Source organism: Corvus cornix, chromosome 4A (genome assembly GCF_000738735.6).
Source record: "Corvus cornix cornix isolate S_Up_H32 chromosome 4A, ASM73873v5, whole genome shotgun sequence".
Classification (NCBI taxonomy): Eukaryota; Metazoa; Chordata; class Aves; order Passeriformes; family Corvidae; genus Corvus; species Corvus cornix.
Window position 1 is genome coordinate 10,150,545 of NC_047058.1, and position 16,870 is coordinate 10,167,414.

Here is a 16,870-nt window from a genome sequence, read left to right on the forward strand (position 1 = left end):
TCTTGTATCTTTGCTGTTTTTAATTTCTGTGTTATGAAAAGGCTTACAGTGCAAGAGATGTGTTGTGAAGAGGAAAGAATTAGAAAATACTTTGAAAATTGTAAAGAAAACATTCCATATAGTTCCTTTTTCCTAAGAGTGAAATTACAATGCACTTAAGAGAAAGAGAAATGTCAGTCAAAATAACAAAACAATATTAATAATGACCCCTAAAAGATTTGCAAGCAGGCAGGTTAATCTTTTTTTTTTCAATACACCTATCTGAACTCCAGCACAAAGTAATTAATTACAGGTTCTGGTACAGAAATGCCTCACATATCATCTTTGGATGTCTGCCTTTTCATAACATACTAATTAGTCCTTTTTACACTGTGACTTTGTTAAAACGTGGGGGGGGGGTGGTAGAACAATGTTGACATTTGAAAGGGCTGGACTTACATTCCCTGATAATTCACTGGAGTAACACAAACTGCTTTTCTTAATTACCAGACAAAAGCAATACATTTTCCAAGCTGCCTTGCTGTACAGATGTATAAATAAGCCTTAGCTTATTTAACTGGTGTGTTTTTCATCTCTGAGTAGTTTGGGGATGTTTATTTACCTGGAAAAGCTGTTACATCCCACTGCTGCTGGTGACGGGCTGTGCTGACCCTGCCTGTTACAGAGGGACTGCACATGTCTTCCCTGACTTCAACCTTCCTTCTGATGTCCAGTTGCTCTCCTAGTCTGGGTAACTGAGTTTCTGTCCAGATCCTCCAGGATTAGAATCTTCCAGAATTAACAGAGTTTGGAGACTTGGCCAACTCATTCCCCTAACGCCTCTGACTCCACCTGTCCATGTGAAGTTTTCAACTGACATTTTCACTGAAAAAAAAAGAAATTATCAATTTAACATTTGAAGTAGTGAAGTTTCTATAAAAAGGGAGGAAAGAGAATGTGTCATTTCCAACTTTTGAGAATGTCCACTCCTGAATGCTGAAGAATGTATGTTAACTGTGGAAACCTGATCTGAGATAACCTCAGTGCATTTTCCTATAGAGTGTTTCTACAGGCAGGGGGTTTATTTTTCATACTAGTTCCTGAAGGTGCTGAGATTTGTGTTTCACAAGTGTGATGAGTTCCTCTCTACCCAAAGTTAAGGGTGTTTTCTAGAAAGGGTGGGACTTTGCTGAGAGTCTGGTTGATTAGGTTTTATTCATCTAAGATGTAAAAAATAAGTCTTGTTAGATCTGGTGCTGCAGCTAGAGTTACATACATTGGACAAACACAAGACGAAGCTAAGAATGTTATCACTTCCAAAATAAAAGCTGAAAGAGAAATCCATAAATGATATTAAATCTATGAAGGCATTATGTGTTTATATAATATTAGATTTATTGCTGAAGTATAAATATTGCTTTAATTTTCTAAATTTCTTTAATTTCAGTTTATCTGCTAGATTTACAGACAACATTGAAAAATGTTTTATAAAATGGGTTTTGTTATGGCCTGAAGATGCAGCTTATCACAGGTAAGTAGAATATTGCATCGATCTCTGCTGTAGATAAGGAGACTGCTGGGGAGCAGCTGCCTTGTCACTTGAAAAAAATGCTGAGCACAATTCAAACATACTGGGGAATTTCATGTTTGTTTTGAACTGAGCTGTAAATAAAAGGGCAAACCCTGTGTTAGCAGGTACATGGGCAAGAGCAGTGTGCTGGGGAAAAGGAGAGAGTCTGAATATAGTGCTCAGGGTCTGCAAGGACCCCACGATTAGCTTTTGAGTGAGGAGGGGAGGCAGCTGCTGCACTGACCACCTCCTAAAGGCATGGACCTCATGGGCCTCTCACTCCCCAGTGCACACCAAGGGGCAGGGCAGCTTTGTTTGCTTCTGCCCCCATCCTGCCATGGTGCAGTGAGTGGGCACAGCACCCTTGGGAGCCTGTCCTCTAACCAGGGAGGGTGAGCCTGGTGAGCAGGGAGCACTCCTGGCAAAGGATGCTCCTTGCTAGGAATGTTATTTAAAGAATATCAAGGGACTGAGCGAGTACATTTGTTTAGTGTGTTAGATGAAGAGCTATTACCAAAAATAAAGTACGTTGGCACATTGTGAAATGGTAGCACTTAAAAGATGAGCAGGATTTGTGTTCCAGAGAGTCATCATCAGGTACAAGTGCATGCATATGGTGTGCCCAAGTGGCTGCTTAGTCATTCAGGAGGAAAGTGGAGAAGATGGAATTACCCATAGCAAAGGAAGGCTTTGCCCAGCCCTTCTCCTTGCTGGGAGAGGCTGCAGTTCTTGGACAGCCCGTGGTCCTGCCTGGCAGGATGTTTAGTACTGCACATCTCCAGCACTGGTGGTGCTGTATGCAATTGGGAATAAGGTGTGGTGATGACACTCACCCTTTCCCCAGGAGCAGACACTGCTGGGGCAGACAGCGAGCACTACTAGAAATGAGTTGGGCATTCTATGAGTTCTTTTGTGTTCGATCACTGCAGTCAATATAATATAATACAATATAATATAATATAATATAATTAATATACTATATCCCCAAAACTTGCTTCTTGCTTCTTCTTCCTGTTTATCTTTCCTCTCAGTAAGCTCTTCCTCCTGTGGAATTCTGCTCCATGCAATTAAGGTGTAAGGCTTATCCTGTGCATGCTTCTTGGCTGGCTGCATGGTACACTTTCAGCAATCTTTTCTTTAAAATATATTAGTACAAATAGACAAACGATATCTCTAAGATCTTGGTCTACAGCAAAATGTAACATTTTTCCTTTAAAACTTCCAATGCCTCCATGTTCCCCACCCTGCTGTTGTGGTACTTTCATCACCCACTGAGTATGAGCCAAAATATGGAGACTATTATGCAAATAGTTAAAGTGAATTGGATGGCTTGTTGTGTTTATTTATATAAACTCTAAATGCTGTCTGTGCACTGTAAGCTTCAGGGTGAACAGCCAGGCTCTGCTCCCACGGTGTGTGAGGAGTTCATGTTTGCAATAGCAATGTATCCCAAATTACAGGTGTACTCTGCACCCAGGCTGTGCTGCAACAAAGGAACCGGGGATACGGCCTCTGGTAAGGAAACAACGGCTGTGGAAGGATGTACTAAAAAAAGCTTTGTTTCAATAAATCCCTGTGGTTTTTTGTTGGGAATCGAGATGTTGGGCAAGAGAGAATTTTAGTCTGACCAAACATGGCCAGTTTTAAATGATAGTGCAGCCTTAGGAATATACAGTTTTACATTACAGATTTGTGCATTGAAATTAAAACAAGATGTGTGGAAATACACATTGTCAACATGTCAGCCTAGCCGACACCTTTCAGCTGGCAATGAATACTGATTACCTTCTCCATGGCAGACAATTCTTCTATCTAATATCATTTCATTAAAACACAGCTGAAGTGAAAGTCTGGGTTCTAATTTTAAAGGAATTTCTTGGGTAAATCAGGCCAGAAACACATGCTTTCCTTAAAAACAAAAAACAAAAAACAAAAAACAAAAAACAAAAAACAAAAAACAAAAAAAAGGAGAAAATAATAGAAGAAAATATTTCATTTGAACATCAATGTTTTTCAAAAACTAAAGCAAGTCTAGGGAAGGAATAATTTCCTGGCTGCTGATGGAAGAGTAATGCCAGCTTCTGGGGGGACCAGTCAACACCCATTTATCATTACCTCTCCTATTGTGTTTTACATTTATGCTGTGTTGCTCTAAATGTGGTGTATTTGATGCCACAGGTGTAAGTACTAGTAACAAAGATTTTGTGATAATTTAAATCTTAGACACCTGAGTTACACCCGCAGGCTTCGAACAGATCTGTTCAAGTGAGAATTTCCATTTCACTGGAAGGTTGAGCACATTGAAATGTTTGAATTGGAAACATAACTGTTATCCTTTTTCAATCTGTTCATAATTGAAGCAGAGTACCCAGTTGCCCTGACCGTGAGGGGCCCCCCTACCTTGCCCTCTGGGCCTCCTTGCAGAACCCTGTGATCCTCATCGTGCCCACCCAAGGCCATGGCAGCTGGAGGCCATCGACTGGAAGATGTTCTTCAGGTGTTGTGTCCATGGGCTGTCCCCAGCAGCAGCCTGGGAAGGCCAGTTTTGCCAAAAGGCAGCAAATGACCTGCCAGGACATCTGTGGGTTTTTCATGGAAACTCCCAGGGCTTTGGCAGAAGTTTGCTAAACCTGAACTATTTCTATAAAACATCTGTTCTCATTGAACTTGTGAAAAATTTTTCTTGTCTCCCTGAAATTTTCTGCACTGTCTTCCTGAAGTTCTGTATGTTTCTGGTACACAAGAAAGTCTGATGTTTGTGATATCTGTCTTTAAACACTTACTTACAGCACCTCATGAATTAAGGCATTTAAAACCATGTTTCATCTTTGGAGAGGGGAGTCTTTTACCACTGTGTGAAACACATACATTAAATTCTCCTTATCTCTGGGAACTTTGTCTAAGTGAAGAGTTGGAGCTTGAGACTTTGGTCCTTAATCCAATTTAATAAAACCCAGCCATTGTTTATTGGCTTCTTTTGTCAGTGAGGTGATGGGGGGCCATGTCCCAGATTGCCCTCTCTAATCTGACACCTCATATATTTTCCATTATCAGAACAAAATGGAAAAGAAAATCCTTTACAGATGCCTCTTTGAGTGCTTCAGAAATAAGATTTCAGCAGTGCTGAGATTTTTATGACAACATAATTAGAGCTTCCACCAGATTGTAAAAACTCAATTTGTAGAAAATTGTGTAAGCTGATTTAGGGTCAAATCCCAGACATCTTATTCAGGCTTTTCTCTGAATTTCCATTGATCTCAATGGCATAACTCAAGTTCTCTATTTCTAGAAAAGTATCTCCGTGCTTCTTTCCTTGCTGTTCCAATGAGCAATCTTCCTTCTTACAAAGTGTGTTTCAGAGACATATATTGAAAAGGTGTTACTGATGCAGTTAACAGAGCAAATAGGATCTGCTGTACTTGTGATGATGACTTTGACATTCATTTGATGCTACGAAGATATGAAGGTTAGCTCCAACTTCGATAATCTCTTGTAATGTAGCCTTGTGCCAACAAAGCCACAGGTGTGGACATAGAGATAAGATGATAATTTTGAGTCTATTTTGTGTTCTCTCTTATTTTTCTCACAGTTATGCTTTTAAAAGTTCAAATCTCTAGTAAATAGGATACTGAATCTGTGTTTTCTATCTCTTTTCCTTTCTAAAATGGTGTCATGGGGCTGTTTCTCAGCAAGTCCTGATCAAATTGGCTGAATTTACGAATACAAAGATGTGTTTTTCTACCTGCCAGCTTCATCTAACCTCACGCTTGCATCTGAAAGCCAGGCTGTATTTGATGTGATCTAGAGGACCACCTATAGAGGCCCACCATGGCAATAATGTTATGGAATCAGTTCAGTTAACTGAATTGCTCTTGTGGGGAGGATTATTAGTGTATATACCAGATGGAGGAGGTTCTTACTCTGCAATCTTGTTTGTAGGTCAAAAACCATGGGTAGGCCCCAGCAATGATTCCTGAATTATGTTCCCTTTCAAATCATCTAAAGAGGAAGTAGCATGAAAACTTGCTTTTCAAACATCAGATATTGGATTCCAAACTCATGTGAGTAATGTATCATTGAATATGAATTTTCTGAGATTTTTTAGAAAAATTTTGTTAGTCTCAGTAGTGTGTGGGGAGACACACTTCACATGATTATTACTATATTATAGTAATCCTGTACAGACTCCACCTGCCTCCAAGTCCCTGTGAGCTGCTGCAAACATGGGTGAAGCAATATTTCCACATAATGGAGTTTATAATCCTCATAGCATAATCATAGTAATCAATGGGTAGAAGAAAGTGAATACATCCCTTTTTACTCAGGAAGAGAATTGGAGGACAAAATCAAAACTGGGTTAAGGTCATACTGGTCACAGAAGAATATTAAGAAATCACCTGTGATTTTCTTTGCTGTTGTACAGAGGTCATTCTACCCAGCAGACTTCCCTCTGAAAACTACTAGAGAAGTGTTAGTTATTCCAGACCTTTGGTGAGGGTATCACCCTGGAAGGTTTGCAGACTGAGAGCTGTAGAACTGTTGCAGTGGGGATACTGCAACATGCATATATCAAACCAGGAGTCCCGTGGAAAGGAAATATATAGGACAGGCAGATTCTTGATAGCTGTTTCAGAGATGTTTATTTCTCCAGCCGCATGGCCGGGGCTCTGCCCAGGAACTGTTCCAGTCACGGGACCAAGGGTCCTTCTGCCCGCGCAGGGAACACAAACCAACCCATGGGAACGAGGCTGAGCAGGGGCAGGGAAGCCCCGTGTCTGTGCCCTCAGGGCCCCTCTGCCAGGGCTACACGGCGGGGGAGGGACCCCAACACCTCACCCGTTTTATTTTAATAGAAGGAGAATGAAAACAACTGGATAAACATAACAAGAACAGTTTCAAAACAAAACAAGCCACCCTCCTGAGTCTTTAAATGTCCAAACAGATTCTGTGGAACATCTTAGGGCTGACAGAAGGGAGACAGAACTCTCTGAGCATGCTTTGTGGGGAAACTGAGGCAGGAGAGGGTTTAACTTCTTCCCTCCCCTTTTTCATCCCCCACTCGGCATTGGAAAGGGATTTTTGGGGAAACAATTGGCAAAAGCGTGGTTTTGTGAGGGAAACCATGGGTGAAAAAACGGATTGGGAATACACTGGGGGTAATAGGACATAGGGTAAAAGGGAAAGGTGGGATTAGGAAAGGGAAACTGTAGGGGGGGCTTACAATGGAGATATTGTCTAACATGACTACGATTTTTTGCATATATACTGCCTTTTACAGGAACACCATCAGGCCCAGTGACCTGCGATGCTTGTAACCCTTTTCTACCTTGTATAATTTTGAATTCTACCACCTCTCCATCTCCCAAGCTTGGGATGCATTTTTCAGGGTTATTCTTTTTAATAGCAGTTCTATGCACGAATATGTCTTGCTGGTTGTCACACCTTGTTATAAAACCATAATTTTGCTTAACATTATACCATTTTACTATCCCTAAGATTTTAGCTACTATGATCTTTACCTTTTTCCTAGTGGCTGCTGTTTTCTGTCTCGCTGCGTCTTTGCTCTCTCCTTCGGTCGCTCCCGTGTTGGAACTGTCGGGGCTGCTGGTGCCTGCGCGCTCTTCCCGGGGTCGCGTTCAAGGCCGCACGGGCCAGGCCGGGCCGCGCCGCTCAGTTCTCCGTGTGTCGCCTCCTCTGGTCGCAGCTTCGCTGCCGATGCCGGGCGCTGTACCCACGTCTCGGCCGGGCCCCCGAGCGACGACCCCCCCACACCCTGCTCCAGCGCGCGTCTCGGCTGGGCGCGGCTCCGCTCCACCGCCACCGCCGCCAGCCGCCGCCCCTCTCGGTCGGGCGTTCACGGGGCTCGCTCCACCACGCGCTGTGCTGGGCCGGGCGGGCACTGCCGGGTCCCGCCGCTCCCGCCGCGCCTCACTCCGCCGCCGACACTGCGGCTCGCGTGGCTCCGCCCGCACGTGGGCACTGCCTCGCTGCTGCTCGCAGAGCGCTCGGTGCACGTGGCCTGGGCCGCACGGTCCCTGCGCCAGGCTTCCCTTCGCCAGGACACAGCTGACATTGCTCAACAGTCTCGGTAATTAAACAATATTCACGAAAATATTCTTCCATTGGCATATATTTTGACTCCAATATTAACTGTGTCCAAACGGTTTTCCAAAAGCCCTTGGTAAGAATTAAATCCCAAGAAACATAGAAAAAGTTCTTAAACAGCCATGCCAGGAAGTGTTTCAGTTCTTTTTGAGCTTGAATCAAGCTAAAATTTACAAATCGTTGTTCAAGAATCATTTTAAGTTTAAGATAAATGTCCATATGCGGCTCTGAGAGCCAAGAGTCTTCCCACGGTTCCTCCATAGTTTAGATATGGAATAGCAAAACAAAACCAAGAAGAGGAATCCAAAGTTTCCAGGGTTTACTCACACAAATCAGTCGCTTAGGGATCGGGGATTGTTCTGCCTGCATTCCCACCATTATGTTGCAGTGGGGATACTGCAACATACATATATCAAACCAGGAGTCCCGTGGAAAGGAAATATATAGGACAGGCAGATTCTTGATAGCTGTTTCAGAGCGATGTTTATTTCTCCAGCCGCATGGCCGGGGCTCTGCCCAGGAACTGTTCCAGTCACAGGACCAAGGGTCCTTCTGCCCGCGCAGGGAACACAAACCAACCAATGGGAACGAGGCTGAGCAGGGGCAGGGAAACCCCGTGTCTGTGCCCTCAGGGCCCCTCTCCCAGGGCTACACGGCGGGGGAGGAGACCCCAACACCTCATAGAACCAGCCACATCCGACATACAGGCAGCTTTGATGCAAATTCCCTTTGGTGAACATCTAGAGAGATTTTCCAAGCTCATTCTGTCTTTTTTCAGGATGGGTAGCAATCCCACGGTGCTTCACTGGCAGTTCCCTTCACTGAAAAGGGAAAGGTGGCTCACAGGAGTCTCAACATCTCACTTTGCTCATATCTCACATAACACAGAACTCACAAACATATTTTTGAAAGAGACAGGGATACCATAATCACCACCTTCTAGAAACGGCTGCAAAGCCATAATTCTGCATACAAGATACTTTTCTTAGCACACACTGAGCTGTTTCATTACCTGGGAGTTCACAGCTTTCCAGAGCCTGACATTGTAGGGAACAGAGCATTGAGATGACAAATAGCTTGTAAGCTTTTAACAAGACAAATAATCTTTTATACCAGAATTGCTGTAGTATCTTCTTAGAATGGACTTTTCCAGTAAATCGTTCTTACCACCCATTTTTAACAGAGCTGAATTCACCCCTCCTTCTCTAGGAGACTTCAGATCTAAATTCTGCAGCTTATTTAAAGCATTGAGACTTGGCCCTGTATGATGCTGGACCCCTTCAATCTGTGTAAAGTCATTGCCTACAGGCAGTACTCAGTGTGTCCCACCCCTTGGCCCTTGTCACACTGCAGGAGTCTCCAACTATTCCTGCTTCTCCATGTTTCCTTTTAACAAAATCCCACTGGAAAGGGTGTAACAATGTAAGACTAGCACAACGACTGCAGGCCAAATCCTGCTTTCCTCTTGTTGTGCTCTCCAAGGGGCAGGTGGCATCTCCTCATCCATGCTCAGGTGTTTCCCACCCTTCTGGGGCCCTGTTTGCTGCTGACTCCCAGAAACTACCATAAATCACTGTAATACCAAATGCCAGGGCACACACTTCTAGAGGTCAGCTCTAGGCAAGATGAACTTTTGGCTGCCAAGATCTTTGTTTGCAGAAGCAGCAGGCAGGCTAGGGGCATATTTCTCTATTTATTCTTGAAGAACCATCCTGTTTGAGAGCTGTCAAGAAAAATTTCAAATCCAAGTTTTCTAATACATTAGTTATTAATTTTTTTTTTGGTACAGGAGACTGCACTGGCAAGGAGGAAAGAAAGCCAGTTTGAGACATTTGCCAAGATTTTTGTTGGGGTTTTTTTGGTATGTGGAGGTGAGGGGAGCAGGGAGAAATTCTCCAGCTCCATCTAAGTGATACAAGGTCACTTAGATTGGCATAAAAATACATTCTTTTCTGCTGCTGTGGGAGATGTAATCTGTTCATTTTAATGGCCAGTGAGCAAGGGCCGCCAGCACCGCCTCAGTGTTTCTGTCGCTGCTGTTCTCTTCCGGTGCCTGCCCTGAGGCACAGGTCAAGCTTCCAAGCAATGACAGAAATTTTAACATTTTAGGTAAGTGATGAAAGCTTTAATAACTGTAAACCTCAGTAAATGTTTGAAGGAAAATAGTCACCAATTTCTCTCTTTGTGTGAACAGACGAGAATGACATTGTAAACTGCATAGCCAGGCTGTAGCAATCTTGATGTAATTCCCAACACGGTTGGAAGCTTTTCATCTGATTTTTGGGCCTCTGGCTTCACATGCCCTGTGCCTCTGCTCCTGCTTTGAAATGGGATAATGATATTCCCTTTTTCTACCTTTTGACCACTGCAATTACAGTGTCACATTAAGTGTTTCTACAGCACATAATAGATCTTTGGTGTTGCATAAAAAATCAAGCTGCTTTAAATCAGTTTACATAGAAAGTGGATGAGTAAGCCATCATAAGTTTTCTGCACAGCTGGTAGAAAATACATTAAATTAATTTGAATATTTTTTTAAGTCCAGTTTGTAAACTTAATTTGTAATGATAAATGGGATTTTTATACACCATTTCTGTGAAGTGAGCATTTGTTCTGTATGGGATTTTTTAAAAAATCTCTTCACAGTAATAGATGATGTGTTGTAATCCATGTCACAACCTCATAAAAACATTGTCTGAATTTGCTCTATTAACTGAGGGGGTTTTTTTCCATATACATGGCAATCTTTTTCTTTAAGAAAACACTTTACATCATGTTGTCATGACAACAGAATATGGTCTTACGTGGAAATGCTGACATTTCTCTCAGTGTTCTTAATGCACTCTCTGCTCACTCCTCCCTTCTTGGCCAGTTCTGAGGGTCTCTACAAATAAATTTATATCTGCAACAGAGAGATGGATTTGGGGGCCAGAAAAAGCTGACTGCTCTCTTTTTCCTTTTCTGTGTTTGTGAGTCTGTGTAAGTGGGCAATCATTTTAAAGCTTGAGGACACTATTGTACCAACATCTGTAACATAATTCAAAGACACACAAATACAAGGGCATTTTCTGTATCACCAAAACATATCTAAATTGTCTTTCAACCAAAAATGTCTGTGCTGGAACTCATGTTCAAGCAGTCTTGGGTCTGTCCCAAATAATGTTACAGAAAAAGAGGTAGCCTGTGATGAAAACACAGAAGACCTAGAACAGGCTGTAAAAAATAAGTAAATTCTATTTTGTCTTATCCTCTGGAGATGTTCATAACATTGAAAACATGAATATGTGAGTTCTGCAGTCCTGAGTATTCAGATGCCATTCAGGTATTTCGTCCCTTACCAAAGAGAATAGGTGTGGCGGTGCAAGTGGCTCCAGCCACTCTGGCCACTGAAGAGGATACCAACACTAAGCTGTGGTGGTCAAGCTCCCAAGCCTAAAGCAGCTCACTCGTGGTGAGGGTCAGAGCCCACAGTCCCCCCGGTCTAGGATTTACATGGTTCCCTATGATTGGTTCATGTTTTCCCCTCCCAGTTTTATGTGTAAGGCTATGTGTATTCGTTTCCCTTAGTTACTATGTATAAGTTCTAGAAAGTACCTTTGCGCTCGACACCCCATTGGTTCCTTCCCCCATGTGTTGTTCCCATTGGTTCCCTCACTGTTAACCCCGCCTACTTGCCCTTATCTCATTGGCTGTACTCTCTTTCCCCGCCTTCCCTATCCCCACTATAAACTCCCTGGACCCCGTTATAACTTTGGCTCTTTGTCCCTGTCCCTTTCACAGAATAAACCTCTAAGTGGGAACCATGTGGAGCGTCCCCTGTCTTCTTCTCAGCCTCTGCCTGCTTGCCCACACACCTGCGACAGAGAAGATTGCTCCCTCGGGTGAGCAGCTCTTCCCATCCTTTTTGCGTGTGCTGCCTTTCAGACGGGGTTGCAGCCGGGACCTCCGGGCTCCTGTCTGTTGGCACGCTGGGCGCAAACCCATCACATAGGCAGCGATGAATTGTAACTGTTCCAATTCCCACAGAATTATGTCCACAGTAAGTGGAGGCCACAGAAAGGGAAACATAGAATAACTGTAAACAGTAACATGTATGAAAATGTTTATTTCATGCAGCTTCCCTGATTCAGGCAGAAGAGTAAGACCTGAAGATGACCTGTTAGTTCAAGTTTACAGACATTATTCCCTGTAAGAGTGAAAACAATCGTATCAATTTGCCTCTGCTTTGCTTTTCCAGATAATACATTAACATTCATTTGGAGAAATCTCTTCTTTTTGAGAGAAGTTAAAAGAACAGTTTAAAGCTTCTTAAACCTTTTTCAATACTTGCATATTCTTCTGAATATCTGAAAAGATGTTTGTAGGTAGAGTCCCTGGAATGGACACTGGAAACAGCTGGGAGAAAAGGTTAAAAAGACTCACAGGAGATGGCTGGTGAGCTTACATGTGAATAAAGGCTGATACTGGAAATACGCCCTTTGTTTCAAGCTATGAGAACATAGATAAACTTACGGATATAGTTCTGCATGTGAGTTAGGCAGAGAAGATTTTTTCACATCTGTTTCCTGTAGGGTATTTTATCATCTTCTAAAACACCTGGTACAAGCAACTGTTAGGATATTGCATGATAACATGCTGTGTATATGGTCCGCCTTGGCCATACCTTGTTTCTTCACACAATATCGTAAATAGGAAAGTCTGACAGGGACTGCACAAGCATAAAAGGATTGTTGTGGCTTGGGGGAGAAGCTGAAGTAGCAAAGTAGAAGAGTAAACAATGGACTGATGCAATCCACAGACAATATTCTCTGATTCAGCAGCTTGTGAAGTGGTTAATTGGCATTGATCGTGTTGTTAGTTAAACAAGAATATTTGTTTTTATATGCAGGATGCAGACAAGGTTAGAACTTCCTTGCTAAACTTTATGGCCTATTCAGACATTGAAGCACCACTTGAAATCTCTGAGCAAGAGATGTCAGAAAATAAAAACAGTAATAATAATAATAATAATGTATTTCATCTACTTGTTTGGTTCATAAAAGTACAACTATAGAAGAAAATGGATGGATAATTCAGAAAAAGACTTTCAGCTACATGAAAAAATTAATAGATTTGAAGTTTTTGCCCTAGTGCTGAATGAAATCCAGAATATCTGATGAAAATGAGATCACTCAAGAAGCTTCATAGTGAGGGACTTGGGAGGCTGGCATTTGTGGACTCAGAGCTGTTCTTGTAATCGAATGCAGCATGCTCAGTACCTCCTCTGTTGTAGAGGAGATTTGACCTCTAGGTTTGATTTGTATTAGCTAGTGACTATTCTCTACTTTTCACCCAAGAAAACTTCAGATGAAAATTTTATTAAACAGGATGTAGGTCTCTGAAAACTTTCAATCCCAACTAACTGGCTGTTTTGGGTAGGAAAAGCTTAATTTAAAAATCCCCAGCCAGCTGCAGTTATAAGCCTTCTTATTTCATTACCCATATGTGGGTCTTTCTCTGCAAAAACTTTCCATGCCAACTCTACATCACCACGAAGACTGGGGTGGGTGTGGGCGTGTGTGTGTGTTTAAAAGTGAAGATAGATTAGCTCAACTAATGAGTGTAGCTGAGCTTAATTAAAATTAATAGTGAATATAAAAATTAGAAAATAATTATGGCACCAAGTAAAACAGAAGATGAAGAAAGTAACTGTAGCAGATTACAAAACTGCAGTGGGAAGCTGCCAGAAGACCTGCCTTTGGCTTGCTAAATGGAATCATGGAATTGTAGAATCATTTAGGTCCAAAAATACCTCTAACATCTAAGAATAAACAAAGCAGTCAACCTATCTCTGATGTCAAGCATAAAAGAGTTTGTCCACTTAGGAATTGATGTAAGTGGCAGGGAATGAACTCCTGGGGTATTACAGTATCCTCTGGTGTGTGGTCAAGGCAATAGGAGCAAAGGGGTTCCTGCCTTGCAGTGACTTCCCTTGACATTTTTGTGTTGGGTGTGAATGTGATCCAGTGGTCCAGTCATAGAAATCCACATACAAAGTGTAAAACAGTAAGTTTTCTCCTTGAGATGCTTTCCACAATAAAACCAAAAGAACTCACAGGAGGTCAGCTTGGGAAATATCCCCAGTGTGTTGCACCCTGATGGAACCCTGCTATGGATTATGGATTACTGCCCTGGTGTACTCAGATTTCTACTTCAGCTAAGACAGCATTCAGACCTCCCACATATTTTCAGTTTTAGCTGATAATATACCAACAGGATGACTTCTGAATGAAGAGCACTTCTCTAAGAGTAAGTTTTATCTTTCTTTCTCTCCAATTCTGGGCATTAGTCTGGTTGTGACAGGTCATTCCTTTGAAGCATCGTGAGTGACAAGCATTTAACTGAGGTGCTCATGTCACGATTCAAGCTGTTAAAAGTCTCTGTCAATCACCAGAAGTGAGTCTTGCTCCTTCTGCTTATCTCTCTTTACAACTTCCTCAGGATCATAATTCTATCCCAGGAGTTCATTCCACCACATTTTACTAAATATGGACGATTGTGCAGATGACTGTGTGAAGCATTTTAAAAGCTTCAAGTAAGGCATTTTAAGAGAGCAGACCTATTTCAAATTCTCTCTGTTCTGGTTTTTGGCTCAGAGAATTCTCCTTGATAATTTGTAAACTAAATCAAAATTCTTCAGAAAGCTGTGGCATGCCAGGCTAAGTGGGTTGTGAGGAGCCCTTATGTCCTGAAGCTTGTGCACAGCCTGGGAGTCTGGGAATTCACTGAAAACTTTTTATATGATCTTCCTTCTCTAAAGTCAAAGAAGATTGGGGGTTTTCCTATCCATTGAAGTTCTTTAACAACAAGATTGTAGCATTTCCTGAAAGAAAGAGGAATGAAAATCTTTTAATTCTCTTACATGCGTTGCTGATTTGTTCAGCTGGAGGAGATTTATGTGGGCTGGTGCAGTGCCTCTCCATTCAGTTAAGAGTAACCTTAATGGTATTTCTTGTGGGCAGACTTGCTCTCGTGCTCACCTTCTTTGTCAGTCAGCTCATTTATTTTAATTTCCATCTTTTGAACAAAACCAGGTCTGAATTAAGTGAGCTAGTGTATCTAACCAATAATGCATTATTGGAACACATTATGTGATGACTGCAGTTCTTCTTTCTGTGCAGAAAATCATGTGTTAGTACAGTGTGGAGGATGTCTTCCCCTTCCAGAAATCATACCTGGGGAGTTGGAACTGATGGTCTAACATCCAACCAAAGGTGAAAAAACTCTATGTGATGGACCAACCACAGCACATTTTAAATGACCACCTCTGATAAAACACTTGAAAAACAGCTATGCTTCATCAGAGACATTACAAAAGTCATTAATTTTATGCTATAGCCTTCTCATTTTAATTTGATACTTAACTTCATTATCCTGTAGTTTAGATGGGCACTTGATTACATTTTCATTAGTGGTGAGCTGTAGGTAGCTGTCTCACTGTCATCTTGTTTTCATACACACACTACCACAAAACTGAATTCTGTTTCCATGCTTTTAAGATTCTACAGTGGCATAAATTTCCTGATTATAACATTTACTGCTCATTGAATGATAGGAATGATGATAATATCCTGCTGTGCTATAGCATTCTTAATCAGGTGACGTTGAAGTCACTCTGTAGATTAAAAACCCCGTATTTTCATGTGTTTCAATACTATAGCCAAGTGAATCAGATGAGAGAAGGGAAAAGAAAAGCCTCAATCACTCCAGCCCGACTTAGGGAAGTGTGTAGCAAAATCTGGAATCAGATGCACAGTTTTCTGTGTGTTCTGCAGTGGCTGGATATTAGTGAGCCTGGCTGGGCTTTTGGAATTCAGCAGGGAAACACCTGGGGCTTCTGCAGCCCTTCTACAGATGTGTACAAGGGCAGGGTCACTGTCATATCTCTGATGCTTTTGCAGTTATCAGTCTTAAAAAAAAACTGTTCTCTGATGCCATGGAGACTATTACTTCTGAAGCAGTGGAGGAATCAACAGCCAAACCAAACTCAAAGTCCAAAGCCTTTGAAGTTTGCCCATCGTAATTTTTAGTTGAGTTCCTCACTACTTTGAAATAAAAAGTAATACTGACTAACACAAAATTGCTGAAATTTAAATTGCTTTTACACCCACAGAAATGCAGTGGGTTTCGAGTTTGACTGATGCACAAAAAGAAGGAATTCACAGCACTTTTTCATAAACATTTTAATACCTAATTTAACACATAGTTTGTGATAAGAAATGAATTTAATACTTTGTAACCCGGGCATGACATGATAGGAAATTTTGCTTTTTTGCTAAGAGGCACATATATCTAAGGGAGAGCATAAATAGGAACCTGGAGAGCAGATTAAAAGAACTTCAAGAAAGAAACTTGGTATCTGAATCATGTCAGGGTTTTACAAAAAAATGATACACTTTCTGGATCACAACACAATTGCAAAACTTGCTCTGAGCCTAAAAGAAAATGGAGGCCAGTGCAGAAAGCACAAAAATATTTGTTACTGTTCTGGGCTAATGACCAATTTGAAGATGCTAAATTTCTGCTCCATTTTCTTTGCTACTGAGTGATCTTTTTTTTAATTGCAAGCAAAATTTTAAAATACCAGGATTATTCTGATTTCAGTTCATTGCATGCATTTTAAAAAGCTGAAATACCATTTGGGTTTCATATTTTTGCACATTTTTTAACAAATATTTATTTAGCTGAAAAGGGAATTTTGTCTTTCAAATTAAAGTGTAATGAGATTGGAAATTCTGCACCCATACCCCCATTCTCCTTCAAGTCCTATTTGAGGTTTCGTGTAGACTAAATTCTCTTTGAAATAATAGATGTGTATGATATATAGTGAGCAAAACAGCAAAATAACATGATTGCTATTTAATCAAAGCATAAGGGTGTGAAGCTGCCTTCCCATTGTTTGCAACTACTACTGTGTGTCTTGGAAAATTGGGAACAGTTGCAACTATGGGTAGAGCTTTTGTGTATCAGATCCAGCAGTATCATTAAACACAATGTGACTCTATATTCCACCTATTGAAATATTTATTTATTTAGAGAAGAACCCAAATTATTTCTAAGGGATTGTAATCATAAGTGAATTTGGTGCTGGAACTCTTTTTTGCCTTTGAATCTAATGCAGACTGATAGTTAATGGGCTTCTCCCTGTGATTCACTGGTGCCAACAGCTGTGTGGTT

General features: G+C 41.5%; 1 long non-coding RNA gene across 1 annotated transcript in view; it reads left to right on the top strand.

Annotated features, from left to right (window-relative positions):
- The first annotated feature begins 4,564 nt into the window (after positions 1-4,564).
- The window catches only part of LOC109145728, a 64,757-nt gene continuing 52,451 nt past the window's right edge, over positions 4,565-16,870 (top strand). Inside the window, exons 1-2 of the long non-coding RNA XR_002047380.1 lie at positions 4,565-5,610; positions 11,435-11,535. This is a non-coding gene — a long non-coding RNA (uncharacterized LOC109145728). The remainder of the gene's footprint in view (positions 5,611-11,434; positions 11,536-16,870) is intronic.